At 46.7% G+C, this 13,398-nt stretch overlaps 1 protein-coding gene across 3 annotated transcripts in view; it reads right to left on the bottom strand.

Annotated features, from left to right (window-relative positions):
• MYO1B (myosin IB) overlaps positions 1-785 on the bottom strand; it is a 147,216-nt gene extending 146,431 nt beyond the window's left edge. For all 3 annotated transcript variants that reach the window (XM_054171309.1, XM_054171315.1, XM_054171324.1), the window contains exon 1: positions 668-785. The gene's annotated coding sequence lies outside the window, so the exon portion shown is untranslated. The remainder of the gene's footprint in view (positions 1-667) is intronic.
• Positions 786-13,398: the final 12,613 nt, after the last annotated feature.

Genomic DNA, 13,398 nt, shown 5'->3' with positions numbered 1-13,398 from the left:
ACAACGACCCTACCCTGGAAAGCTTTTCCTCAAGTCTCTACAAGTTCCCCGACGGCTGAATTCATCACCCTGCTCCAAGTCAGCAGCGCTCTTCCCACGGTCCCCCCCTTTCTCCCCCAGCCCGAGGCCAAAGAGCAAGGAAAGCCGCGCACACACGGGAATTATTTTAGACAAGAAGAAACAGATGCCACGGTCCTTCTAGAAAAAGCATGCGCGCACAGACACACACTCCAGTGTGTGTGTGTGTGTCCTAGGATCCGGACCGTCTCTGCCTGTGTGCACACCAGCATTCACGCTGAAATCAAGCTGCCTCAAGCCCACAGCCATCCACTAGATGCTAACGAAAGCCAGAACGCCCCAAATCGTCCCAAAGTCGCAGTTTTGCCCCGGCAAAGGACAGCCAGAAGGCTCCGAGTTTCATGTTCTCCGTTCTCGCACCCGGACCCCCGGTACCTCCGCAACCTCCCCGCAAAGGAGCCGGCGAGAAACCCCCACACCGCCCCCCGCCAAGCCTCTGCAGGACCGACCCCATCCCTATCCCTGCGGAGAGCGCGACGGGTCCGGTCCCGTCCCGCCAGGGCACAGGAGCTCCGCGCTCCGACCCCACACAACAAAAGGTGCCGGGTCCGGCCGTGCAGGCAAGGGAGTGGCGGGGGGTGAGCTGTACCTCTGCTGCCGAAAGGCGCTGCCCGCGTCCCGCAGCCGTCCGACGCCTCCTGCTCCGAGCCGGCGCCGGACACTTCCCAGCCGAAGCGAAGGCACAACGGAACAGAACGGAGTACCCAGCCTCAGCCACAGCCCCGGCCCCGGCCCCTCCCCGCCCGTGAGGGGCGGAGGCGCCGCCCGCTCGCCCTGGCCTCGCAGCGCCGCCCGGTGGGCGCCGCTCCCGGCGCCGGTGGGCTGCACGCCCCATAACCACCTTTCTTCGACCCCAGCCTCGCTCTCTGCAATGTGGCGGCTCCGCCGGGTAACCCCGAGTTGGAGTGGAAGCCTCACCTGAGCCCCGTCTACGGCGAGTCCGGGCGTTGAATCCCTCAAACCTGTCCCCATCAGGATTATTTTTTTTGTTTTTTTGTTTTTTCCCCTTGTATAGTTCACCTTTGCCTTCAAAAGCTAACCAAGAAGAGAAGCTGACCTATCTGAGTGAGAAGCACAACATCCCCGGCTGGATTTCTGCAGAGGTGTTTGCAGCACCTCCTCACAACATGCCAGCGTTTTAACTGTAAGCACTTGAAAGCATTTACAGCAAGCTTTGCATAACATATCTTATCTGCTCAGTCCTGCTCCTGATAAGCACATGAGCCATCAACAATGTAGGGAGCTCCCCCACTCTCTGAAAAGAAGGGGAAAAAGAAGAAAACCCCCTAAGGGTTGCATTCACAGTGTGGGTTGGCCTGAAACTGGCTCTGAGGGGCCTGTGGGTTGGCAGCCTGAAACTGGCTCTGAGGAGGGAAGGCACAGCCATTTCTCCCTACCTCCATAAAAATTCTCCAATGCACAGGTGAGATAGGGGAGTGTTTAGGTCTGTCTCATATTCACACACTTACTGACAAAATGCTCTACATGAAAAGTTTTAGAGAATCCCAGCATGATGAGGGTTGGAAGGGATCTCTGGGGATCATCCAGTCCAGCCCCACTGCTAAAGCAGGGTCTCCCACAGCAGGTTGTCCAGGATCACAATGTCCAGGTGGGTTTGGAATGTCTCCAGAGAAGCAGACTCCACAACCTCTCTGGGCAGCCTTCTCCAGGGCTCCAGCACCCTAACAGCAAAGAAGTTTTTCCTCATGTTTAGGTGGAACCTCCTGGGTTCCAGTTTGTGCCCATTGCTTCTTGTCCTGTCACTGTGCTCCACTGAAAAGAGACTGGCCGATTCTTGCCCTCCACCCTTTAGCTATTGATCAGCATTGATCACATCCCGTCTCAGACTGCTCTTCTCCAGGTTAAGCAGCCCCAGGTCCCTCTGCCTTTTCTCCTTACAGAGACACTTCAGTCCCCTTAGCAACTTTGGAGCCCACCAGTAGTTTCCTGTCTCTCTTGAACTGGGGAGCCCAGAACTTGACTCAGTCCTCCAGATGCGGCTTCACTAGGGCAAAGCAGATGAAAAGGAGAACACCCCTTGACCTACTGGCCACACTCATCCCAGGATCACATTTGCCTTCTTAGCCACCAGAACACACTGCTGGCTCCTGATGAACTTGTCCCCCAGAATTCCCAGGTCCTTCTCAATGGAACTGCTTTACTGTCTGTGAGTTTTCCTAAGAAATCAATTACCATGTCATCTTTTTACTTTTTGTTGTTTGTTCTGTGCAGGGTTTTTTTTGTTTGGTTTTTTATTTTTTTGTTTCAAGCAGGCTTTTTCCAAGCTGGGCTGGTTATAAACAGCAATGAGCTTCCATTCAACTACAAGCAAACTCCTTGTCTGATAGATAACAATGAAGATGACCTGAACTGAAGACACAGAACCAAAATTCTTCAGTTAAGTGGAAGAAACACAGCTCACACCCTGAGATTCAACAGGATCAGAAACATAAAATGCAAAATGCATTTTAAAAGCCTTTTAAATCCCTTTAGAGCCCCACAGCCCAGCTCATGCATAGACTCACTACTGGCTGATGATTTGCAGATCCTCAGAGTAGATGCTTAGCTCCTAAGACTTGTCTCAGCCTTATGTTTCCATATCTGTAAAGATACTGACTGCTTGCTTTAGTAGTGGTCAAAACTTGCTCCAATAAAGTATTTTTCCCACTGAAAATTCAAAGGCATGGTGGAAACTCAATTCTACAGAGGCAGCCTGATTCTCATTTTGGTTTGGAGTGGTCTAAGAGAGACACAGGCAACAACTCGTCCTGAGCAACACCATGACTGTCCTTTCACCTTGTTCTCCACGCAAGGTGAGTGCTTCACTCATGACTCAGCTTGTTGTTTCAGGACACAGTTATTGCATTCATTCCCAACTAATGAATAAAGAGGGGGAAAGTAATTTCCTTTTACTCCAAATATAAATGAAAACTAAATTCAAATTTTGGAAGGAAAGAGGCTACTGTTCAGTCAGTAATATTTCCCAACAGCACTCTCAGAGCAGGACATAGGATCACAAGATTGCAAACATTTCATGGAGAAAGTGTCCATTTAGTCTGCTTCATACAGTAAAATGATCACAACTCATCACGTATCACTCTCTACAACTCTCTGAAAGGACACTGGAGCCAGGTGCATGACAGTCTCCACTCCCAAGTAACAAGTGATAGGATGAGAGGAAATGGCCTCACATTGCACCCAGGGAGGTTTAGGTTGAACATTAGAAGAAACTTTTTCACTAAAAAGGTTCTCAAACACTGCAACATCCTCCCGGGGAGAGGGTTGCATCCTAATCCCTGGAGGTGTTTGAAAGAGGCAGAGATGTGGCGCTAAAGAACAAGGTTTAGCACCAGCTTTGGTAGAGTTAGCTATGGCTGGACTCAATCATCTTAACAGGTCTTTTCCAACCAAAATGATTCTATGATTGGCATGAAAATACTAATTTTTCTACCCTGCAGGTTGAAATTCTCCATTTCCTCCACAGAGATGAGTGAGCACAGGAATAAAGCAGTGCAACTTTCCTCCATGGTCCTACCACTGTGCTTCAAAAGTGTTCATAGATTCATGGAATGGTTTGGTTGGAAAGGACCTTGAAGACCGTCTAGTTCCAACCCCCCTGCCATGGCCAGGGACACATTCCACTAAACCAGCTTGCTCAGGGCTATGCTTTTCACTACATCTACTGGATTATCACTGACAAAATCTGCAGTAAATGAAAAAGTCCTCTAAACTAACCTGAAAGCAACGCCTTGATCAGGCAGATACTGAGAACTCTTTTCTTTCTCCTTTCTTTAAGTCAAATGATATCATCTAGACCATAGGAAGAATCAGGGATAATTAGTATTCATTACATATTCAGGTCTCTTTTGAACATTAGATATCCTGGAGGATATTTAAGGGGAATTTCCAACTACTAAATCATTCAAGATGCTTTCTTTGGTACACATACGTCATGCTGAAAGGGCATGGCCAGAGGCTTCATTTGGCAACAGCCTACAGTGGCTGCATCCATCTCTGGTTTGCAGCTCCTGAGTCACAGAATCACACTCACCAGAAGCTCTGGCAGACAGCTGCACAAATCAGAGCACTTTAGGAACTGCTTATTTACCTTATTTTTTTTTCTTCCCCTTTTCCTTTTTTTTTTTTTTCCTTTTGACCTTTCCACAGGGTGAATTTATAGTTTCTTGATTACAGCCTTAAGGCCTGAAGCATCATAAGCCAAGAAAGCCAGATAAAACCCCAGCAGTCAAACTAGCTATTGCTGTGACTGCAAGAGCAAAGCTGGTCCTGTTTAGACTGAAAATCAACTGTGAATCAAACACACAACAGCCCTTGGATTTGTCTGTGACAGTCAAGCCCCCCGGTCCTCCACAAAACAATTCCTTAACAGAGCTGAAAACACAACTTAGATGTCCACTTTTCTAATCATGTCCTTAGCTACACCTCTGGAGAAGAGAAGACTCAGGGGTGACCTTATTGCTCTCTACAACTACCTTAAGGGAGGTTGTAGGCAGGCAGAAGTTGGTCTCTTCTCCCAGGCGACCAGTACCAGAACAAGAGGACACAGTCTCAGGCTGCGCCAGGGTGGGTTTAGGCTGGAGGTTAGGAGGAAGTTTTACACAGAGAGAGTGATTGCCCATTGGAATGGGCTGCCCGAGGAGGTGATGGAGTCACCATCACTGGAGATGTTCAGGAGGAGACTTGACAGGGTGCTTGGTTGCATGGTTTTGTTGATTAGGTGGTGTTGGATGATGGGTTGGACATGATGATCTTGAAGGTCTCTTCCAACCTGGTCTGGTCTATTCTATTCTATTCTATTCTATTCTATTCTATTCTATTCTATTCTATTCTATTCTATTCTATTCCATTCTATTCCATTCTATTCCAGCTCAAAGTCTGAGGTTAGCCCTTTTTTTCTTTTTTTTTTTTTCTTTTTTTTGCTGTACTCAGTGAGAAAATTCTGCATGCTCATAAAATGTTGCAGTTATATCTAATCAGGGAACCAAGTGCACACCAGAAGTTGTGGGAATACACCCTGCAGCAGTTACAATTGTTTTCCTATTCAAGCCAACAACAAAAAAAAGCCCTGAGTACCCCTAAGACAATGGTAGATGATTCCAGTACCTGAAGTGGGCAACAAGAAAGCCAGGAAGGGAGTTTTTACAAGGGCTTGTAGTGAGAGGATGAGAGGGCATGAGCTTGAGGAAGGCAGCTTTAGACTGGAGATTTAAGAAGAAATTCCTTACAGTGAGGGTGGTGAGACACTGGAACAGGTTGCCCAGGGAGGTTGTGGATGCCCCGCCCCTGGAGGTGTTCAAGGTTGGGTTGGATGAAGCCTTGAGCATCCTGGTCTAGTGGAAGGTGTCCCTGCCCATGGCAGGGGGGTTGCAACTAGATATCTTTAAGTTCCCTTCCAACCTACATCATTTTATGAATTTAATAATAATAGTCTTTGGCTCCTTTGTTATGGAAAATGACCACAGAAGGGAATGATTCAACAAACAAGATGCCAGTGGTCCTGATCACTCCAGCTTTGTGACTGGAAAACCAGAAAGCAAAGACTGTACATGAACACAGCTCATCCTTCACCCACTGTGGCAAATTAAACTGTGTACAAGTCAGAATGAACAAGCAGTGGCTCTGTAGAGCCACAGGCTGGAACACTTCTCAGGTGCTTGGGAAAACATTGGTTACTTCAGTCCTGAGGCAGATCATCTGCCTTCTCCCACTGTGGGTCATAGACAGGATTTATATTCCCACCTGTCAAAACATGGTTAGCTTTCCATTTTGTTTCCATTTTGCCAAACTGGGACTTTCTCCTGTTGCCAGAGGCAGCGATATGATTTCAATTAGCACGCTATTTTCCTCTTTTGCAGTGAAGACATCCTGAGGGTCTAGAGCCAGAATTCAGGAGAAGAGATCACCCCTGGGGAGACTTCACCCTCTGTGTTGGGATTAAGCACAGGACAGGGTATGAGGCATTCACTCTTTTCTGGTTAATTCAGGCTTGAAATCAGTTTGGTGCTTGACACAAGCTGCCAAAGCCCATCAACATAACCTGTACATTTCACGCTAAATGTCTTGTGACAGGCAAGAAATTCCTGGTATGGAGATGGGTAAGCCCCCACCTCCTGCCATCACACACCAGGCTCTAGCTAGCAGCTGAATATTTTCTAGAGGCATCAATGTGTTCAGCCCTAGGCTCAGGGTCTGAGGAGCAGCTGAGGGAACTGTGGTTATTTAGTCTGGAGAAGAGAAGGCTCAGGGAAGACCTTCTCACTCTCTACAACTGCATGAAAGGAGGGTGTGGCAAAGTGGGGGCCAGTCTCTTCTCCCAGGTAATGAGCCATAGGACTAGAGGAAACAGCCTCAAGTTGCACTATGGGAGGTTTAGTTTGGACATAATGAACAATTTCTTCACTGTAGGAGTGGTCAAGCATTGGGACAGGCTGCTCAGGGAATTGATGGAATTAGCATCCCTGGAAGTGCTCAAAAAATATGTAGATGTGGCACTTAAGGACATGGTTTAGTGGTGAATTTGGCAGTGCTGGGTTAATGGTTGGACTTGACAATCGTGGAGGTCTTTTCCAACCTTAATAGTTCTGTGATTCTATTAATTCAGCCAAACTCTTTGATGGTTACCCACCAGTCTGTGAATGGTAGCAACCAAGAAAGTAGTATAAATAATCAAGAGAAGTACAGCATGGAAAAACCATTGGCTAAAGAACCTACAGAAACAAGATGTTTATGGAAGTTCCCTCTTAATAATAAGGCCTGAGAGCCTTCCACTTCCCTTGCTAGCTAAAGAAAAGAGATCAGATTATCCAGGGCACACAAGGACATTTTTTATTCCAATTTAATTGCAAGAAAAGCCTGTGGAAGGTAACCCAGCTGTGAACGATGTGACTGCACATGTCAGACAGCCATTGCCAGCACCAGAGCTTTTCCTATGTTCCCCAAATGTTAACGACTCCCTGGGGATTGTGCATGTCTCATGTGCAGGGAATAGCAATTTCTTTGTCCTCCAGCACCATTACAACATGGTGAACTCTTTAGGAGCACAAATTTTTGCCAACAAGGAGCAAATTATAAACATATGTATACGGTGTGTTTCTGCTTCCCTCAGAGGTGAATGCAGTGCTTGTAAGAGATGCTGCCTGCAACCTTCTTGAAACAAAGCACTTGAATCCAGCCCCAGCTACACACTAGTGTGACCCAACTGCAAGTGTACTGGAAGAAGCAAGGCAACAGTGATGTAACCAGTGCCTCAGCCAAACTTTTAACTCTGCCCAGGCAGAAACAGTGCAAACAAATCAATGCAGCTTTCCTCTGCACTGCACTATTAACTCCTCATCAATGCAGCTACTCAAGCTCCTCCACTCCCTGTCTGAATCCAAGAATATACTTTATTAAATGTCACCAGATTAGTCACTAGTCTGTCAAAATGAAACTTACATGAACATTTCCAGCATTTACTGAATGTGTAGGATTTAGCTTTTCACGGTGATTATTACTCTGTGTGATATCACCAAGTTTGTTCCTCAAACAGATGCGCAGGCTTGGGGCTGCCCATCCCAACAAGCCATGGGTATTGTGCCCACTTCCAACACAGAGTAAAAAATATATATAAGGGAGAAGGACATAAATTAAAACCCTGTGCCAAGCCCCTTTGGGGGTATTACCCAGCAGACCACAACAGGTCTGAAAGCCACATTTCACGTGCATAAATAGAGACATTTCTACCTGACAACTCCTAAGCAAGCAGACTGGCTACTTGCTTTAGGCAGCCCTGCGCAAATACTAATTGAAACCATCTGTAGGACATGTTATCTCTGAAGTAACTAAAGATGTTCAGTTGACTTTGGACTAAGTTACCCAACAGCTTCCACCCCCAAAAAAACATGCTCATGAAAGAAAGTGTTTTACTGTTATAACACAGCATACAACTAGAAAGGGCTCACACATGGCCCTGTGGTTTCTATGCTTATTCTCTTTAGGAAAGCACAACTGAGAGAGAAAATAGCTAAAAAACCTGCTGCTTCATCTGTGAGCAATAAAGCACCTGCTTAAGGGAAGAATTAGTCCTCTTGCCTTAAAAGACAAATGAGAGAAAGGGGTCTGAGAGAAAGAGAGAAAAAAAGGCACCTTTCCTCCAGTACATCACCAGGAGCCAGTGAGAGTTAGATGTGTTGTACTAAGCAGAGCACATGGATTGTTCCTGACATACATCTTGTAAATACTAGGAAACTGATGAGGGAAAAGGGTGCCCCTCTTCCCCATCTCATTTGCTTCTTAATACCTAATAAAAAAAGAATGAGAAGAGTCCAGCACGTCACAGTTATTTACTTTGCTGCTTCTTTTACCTAGCAGTTACTTCAGCAGAGAAAATGCATGAAAGACTTTCACTATAGGATGCATGATGAGGGTTCCTGCACCACACTTCACTGGGAACCGTTCTGTGGGATGGTTAGCATCATATTAAGCATGATAAAAAAACTGGCTGGATGGCTGCACCCAAAGAGTAGAGGTGAATGGAGTTAAATCTGGCTGGTGCCCAGTTACTAGTGCTGCCCCCCCCAGATTCAGTACTGGGGCCTGTTCTCTTTGATATCTTTATCAATGATCTGAATGAGGGGATTGAGTGCACCCTTAGTAAGTTTGCAGATGACACCAGGCTGTGTCAATCTGCTAGAGAAGCTTTACAGCGGGATCTGGACAGGTTAGACCCATGTGCCAAGGTTAATTGTATGAGGTTCAACAAGGCCAAGTGCCAGGTCCTCCACATGGGTCACAACAACCCCATGGTAAGCAACAGATTTAGGGATGTGTAATTGGAAATCTGCAACTTGGGAGAGGGACCCAGGGGTACTGGTTGATCATTGACTGAATATGAGTCAGCAGGTGGCCAAGAAAGCCAATGTCATCGTAGCCTGTATTAGAAACACTGTGGCCAGCAGGAACTAAAACATTTCTATGATACCAACAGGGAGGTTATCATTCCCCTGTTCTCAGCACTGGTGAGACCAAGTACCGTGTTCAGTTCTGGGCCACTCACTACAGAAAGGACATTGAGTTGCTGGAGCATGTCCAGAGAAGGGCAACAAGGCTGTTGAAGGGCTTGGAGCACATGGCCTATGAGGAGCATCTGAGGGAGCTGGGGTTGTTCAGTCTGGAGAAGAGGAGGCTGAGGGGAGACCTCATCACTCTCTACAACTACCTGAAGCAGGGCTGGGGCACAGAGAGGGCAGCCTCTTCCCCTTGATGACAAGTGACAGAACTAGAAGAAATGGTTACAAGCTTTGCCAGGGGAGGTGCAGGCTTAATACTGGGAAACTTTTCCTCACTGAAAGGGTTCTCAAACATTGGAATGGTCTGCCCAGGGCAGTGGTTTAAGCAATGTGTGGACCTCGTGCTTAGGGGCATGGTTTAGTGTTGACTCTTCTGTGCTGGGTCAAGGGTTGGACTGGATGATCTTGGAGGTCTCTTCCAACCAGACATATTGCGTGATTCTGTGGTGACAAGTCAACAGTGTGTCAGCAAGGTCACAGAGCTGAGCAGGCTGGTGAAATACAGGAGCAGCAATATAAAAAGGCAACAGAGAGGCAGATACTGCCCCCCTTAAAAGTACACTCATGGTGAAGGAGCTCCTGTGATCTGATGAAAGGATGGATAAGCCATATTTGCCATGGTGGAAGAGCTGCTGTGGTAACTTTATCACGACAACATAGCAGGAAAGGTAGAAAAGTCTCCAAAAGGCTGGATTCTTTATTGCAAACAACGCTGGTAGACTTCAAGTAAAACTACGTAGGCTATAATGAATGTTTTTGACTGCAGGGACAAAAATGCATGGCTTGGTTCCAAAAGCTGTCTCTGCCTACATACAGAAGTAGGTCTGTGGGAGATCCTTATTCAGCACATTTCCTACAAAAGCCATTCATTTACATTTTGTTGTTTAAAGACCTGATAACTCGCTCCATGTGAGAAATTCCAGCAGGCAGAGGCTCAGAGGCATGAACGAGCACATTTCATACAGACTGTTACCACTTTGAGATTTCAAAGCTCCTCATGAAAAGGCATTGTTGAAGCATTTATTTTTTTCCAGAGCAGAAACTAGGATATCAACCCTGGTAAGTCTGCAGCTGCTCCTGACAGTGCAGTTTGAGAGCCACGAGATCTTGATTGAGCTCGGACGTAAGGAAGGATCTCTTTTAAAGGCTATCAGTGTTAATGAACAACTCCATCCTGTTCAAACATCCAGACTGTGATAGGGGAAGTATCTGAGTTTATCATGTCCTCAATCTTTTGAATAGCCAGATTTTGTTTGTTAAGCAGTGGTCAGGCCAAAAGGAATGAGGTTATTCTTAATGGTGGTGACTGAAGTCTGGACTTTAGATAGTAAAACATTCAGGGTTTGATGCAGGTCTGCCTCAGCCACCTACGCTGCATTTTGGTTTGTCCTTGTAAATCCAGAGACTAGAGGAAATGGTCCTGAAGCCTCAGTGGAAGACAGAAAGGTTCATTCTCATTTCAAAAGACTCTTACTTTTCACTTGTGCATCTAAAAGCTAAACAGAGATGGTGAATCTTTGTGATGAATGTTAAGTGGATGTGCAAAGACAACTGGATGTATCAGTGTTAGCTATGGTTTGATTATTCCACACTCATTAGGGGCAGATGCTTCCAAATTAGAAGCTACACCAGCAGCCACAAAATAAATATCACATCAGTTTTAAAAACAAACCTTCAGAAAACTGGTCTGTTCACCTCATTGATGAGGTGAATTTATAGAGGTTCATTTTACCCTTAGATTAGTTTTTTTATTGTTTTGCTTCTTTTTTTACCCAGTTATTATTATGCCAGTAGCCTACAGCTGCAATATTGTTGCAAAAAACCCTTACAAGTGCTTGAGCATCCAGCTCTGGGGCCCCCAACACAGTAAGGATATGGACCTGATGGAGTGGGTCCAGAGGAGGGTGTGGTGAAGAGGTTATCAATTTATGAATTATGAAATATTAATTATGAAAATATTATTTTTATTAATATTATAAAAATGTTAATAACCACTTAATCACCAACTTATATACATGTTCTAGTGCACGTTCGTGAAATAGATCCCATAACTGGCTTAGTATTATGACTAGAACTTATTTGAACTAATTACAGCGTATTTCTGTATTTATATACAAGAAGGGTGCAGTTCCGCCGCTTGGCCACTAGATGGCGGCTCGGCGGAACGCGGCGGCTCTGGTCGGGTTGAATGCCGAGGTTCGATCTTGTTCGGGGCCGGGCCGGGGCTCGGCCCTCGCCGAGTTGGCTTGCACGAAAGGGCGGGGCCGATGGTTGCTGGCAGGCAAGTCTGCAGAGGTGGCCCCCGGGAATGAGGGATGCAGGTGGGGCAGGCCCGACAGGGGCCGGCCCGGGTCGGCAGGTCGCCGGGACTGAGGAATACAGCCTCGGAGACAGGAACTCGGCTGCAACAGGTGGCGGCTTCTAGTTCGCTAGGCTTAAAGCAACAGCAGGGCACTCGGGCGATCCCGGGGTTCAGTGCAATGTAAGCACGAACGCTGTTTAAGTAGCCCCTGGAGTTTCTCAGGGTTCAGAGTGGCACGTAGCGCTCTTTTCTCCCACTACGGTGGGGTTAAGTGACTGCACGGATGACCAGGCTGGGTCAAGTCCTTTCTCCCCGGCAACTGGGCAGATCTTGCCCTCGGGGGTTGGTCCAGTCCATACGATGGCGACGGGGGTCTCTCTCCCGGTCGGTGTGACTGGCTATGGCGACGCTGGCTCCTTAGCTCAGCGTGGTGTCCTTCCTCTATGGAAATCATTCTTCCAATCGCTTCTCACATGCAGATGCTTTGATATGCGTGCATGTATGCAACAGAAGCTAGGCAACAATAAACTCAATTGCAGAGGCTGCGGCTCAGACTTACACTCGCGAGCAAGCACAGAGACAGAATGGAGGAGGAGGGCACTTGTTTACTAACTGGGGTAATACTTACAGAATCCCTCGAGGCTGGGTTTGACCAATGGGCATTCTCATAAACAACTGGCTTCAACCTATGAGAAAGCATGAAGCTAGAATTCTTCCATATTTGGTGAATGCACGAGCACAGCATGCACTAGGTGCGTGCTAGCCTGGCTTTCGTCTTCCTCCTGAAGGAGGGCGAGCTCGCCCACATGCTGGGGCAAGATTCAGTATCTGGGCATAATGTGCCTTCACCACAGAGGGTCACGAAGATGATCAGGGGGCTGGAGCACCTCTGCTGTGAGGACAGGCTGATGGAGCTGGGATTGTTCAGACTGGGAAAGAGAAGGCTCCAGGGAGACCTAATAATGGCCTTAATATTTCATAACCCTTTCTATGCTCATCTTTCTGTTGCACTTACCTCTTTACAAAGATTAAACTGCAGCAGTACTGAAAAAGTCTATAATACAGACGCCGAGTGAGCCAGAGCAGTAAGAAAGGAGTCTGCCCTGAGGCAAGGAGTGGGAATGCCCAGTGTAGCATATTGAATGTTTCAACAGTCATAGATCCATGATTAGTAAATTCATGAGAAGCTGTTATGCAACAGTACACAGAACAGAGCAGTGAGTAAGCATCTGGAAAACCTTGGCTTAGCAGATTAGCAATTATGCAGGGCTATTCTAATTTCAGAGAAGGTATTTTAGGGAGCTCTACTATATATGAGAAGTGTAAGCTGAAAAGGCTTGATAAAAGTCTCATCCTAGTAGAAAAAGTTTCATGATTAAAAAAATTGTACAAAAGCCTTTTTATTTTAAATCAGAGAATCATGGAATGGTTTGGTTGGAAGGGACCTCCAAAGGTCATCTAGTCCAACCTTGCTCCAGTCAGCAGGGACATCCTCCACTACATCACATGACTCAGAGCCTTGTCAAGCCTGACCTTGAATATCTGCAGGGAAGAGACCCCAACTACCTCTCTGGGCAACCTGCTCCTGTGTTCTCTCACCCTCATGGTAAAGAACTTGTTTCTAATATCCAATCTAAATCTGCTCTTCTCTAATTTCAAGCCATTGCCCCTCCTCCTATCACTCAGGCCCTTGGAAACAATCCCTCTGCAGCCTTTTGTGGCCCCCTTCAGGTACTGGAAGGTCGCGATTAGGTCTCCCTGACCCCTCTTCTCCAGGCTGAACAACCTCAGCTCCCGCAGCCTGTCCTCAAAGGAGAGGTGCTCCAGCCCCCTGATCATCTTTGTGGCCCTCCTTCATGCAATACTAAGCAGGTAAAGCTGATCACTGACCTCTGATGTCACTTTTTTTTTTTCCTTTTCAGTTGTCACTTTAAAAGTAAACAATAATGA

The sequence above is a fragment of the Dryobates pubescens genome, chromosome 2, assembly GCF_014839835.1.
Source record: "Dryobates pubescens isolate bDryPub1 chromosome 2, bDryPub1.pri, whole genome shotgun sequence".
In the NCBI taxonomy this organism is placed as follows: Eukaryota; Metazoa; Chordata; class Aves; order Piciformes; family Picidae; genus Dryobates; species Dryobates pubescens.
The sequence above is the reverse complement of the archived record's forward strand: the minus strand, read 5'-3'. Positions and strand labels throughout refer to the sequence as shown.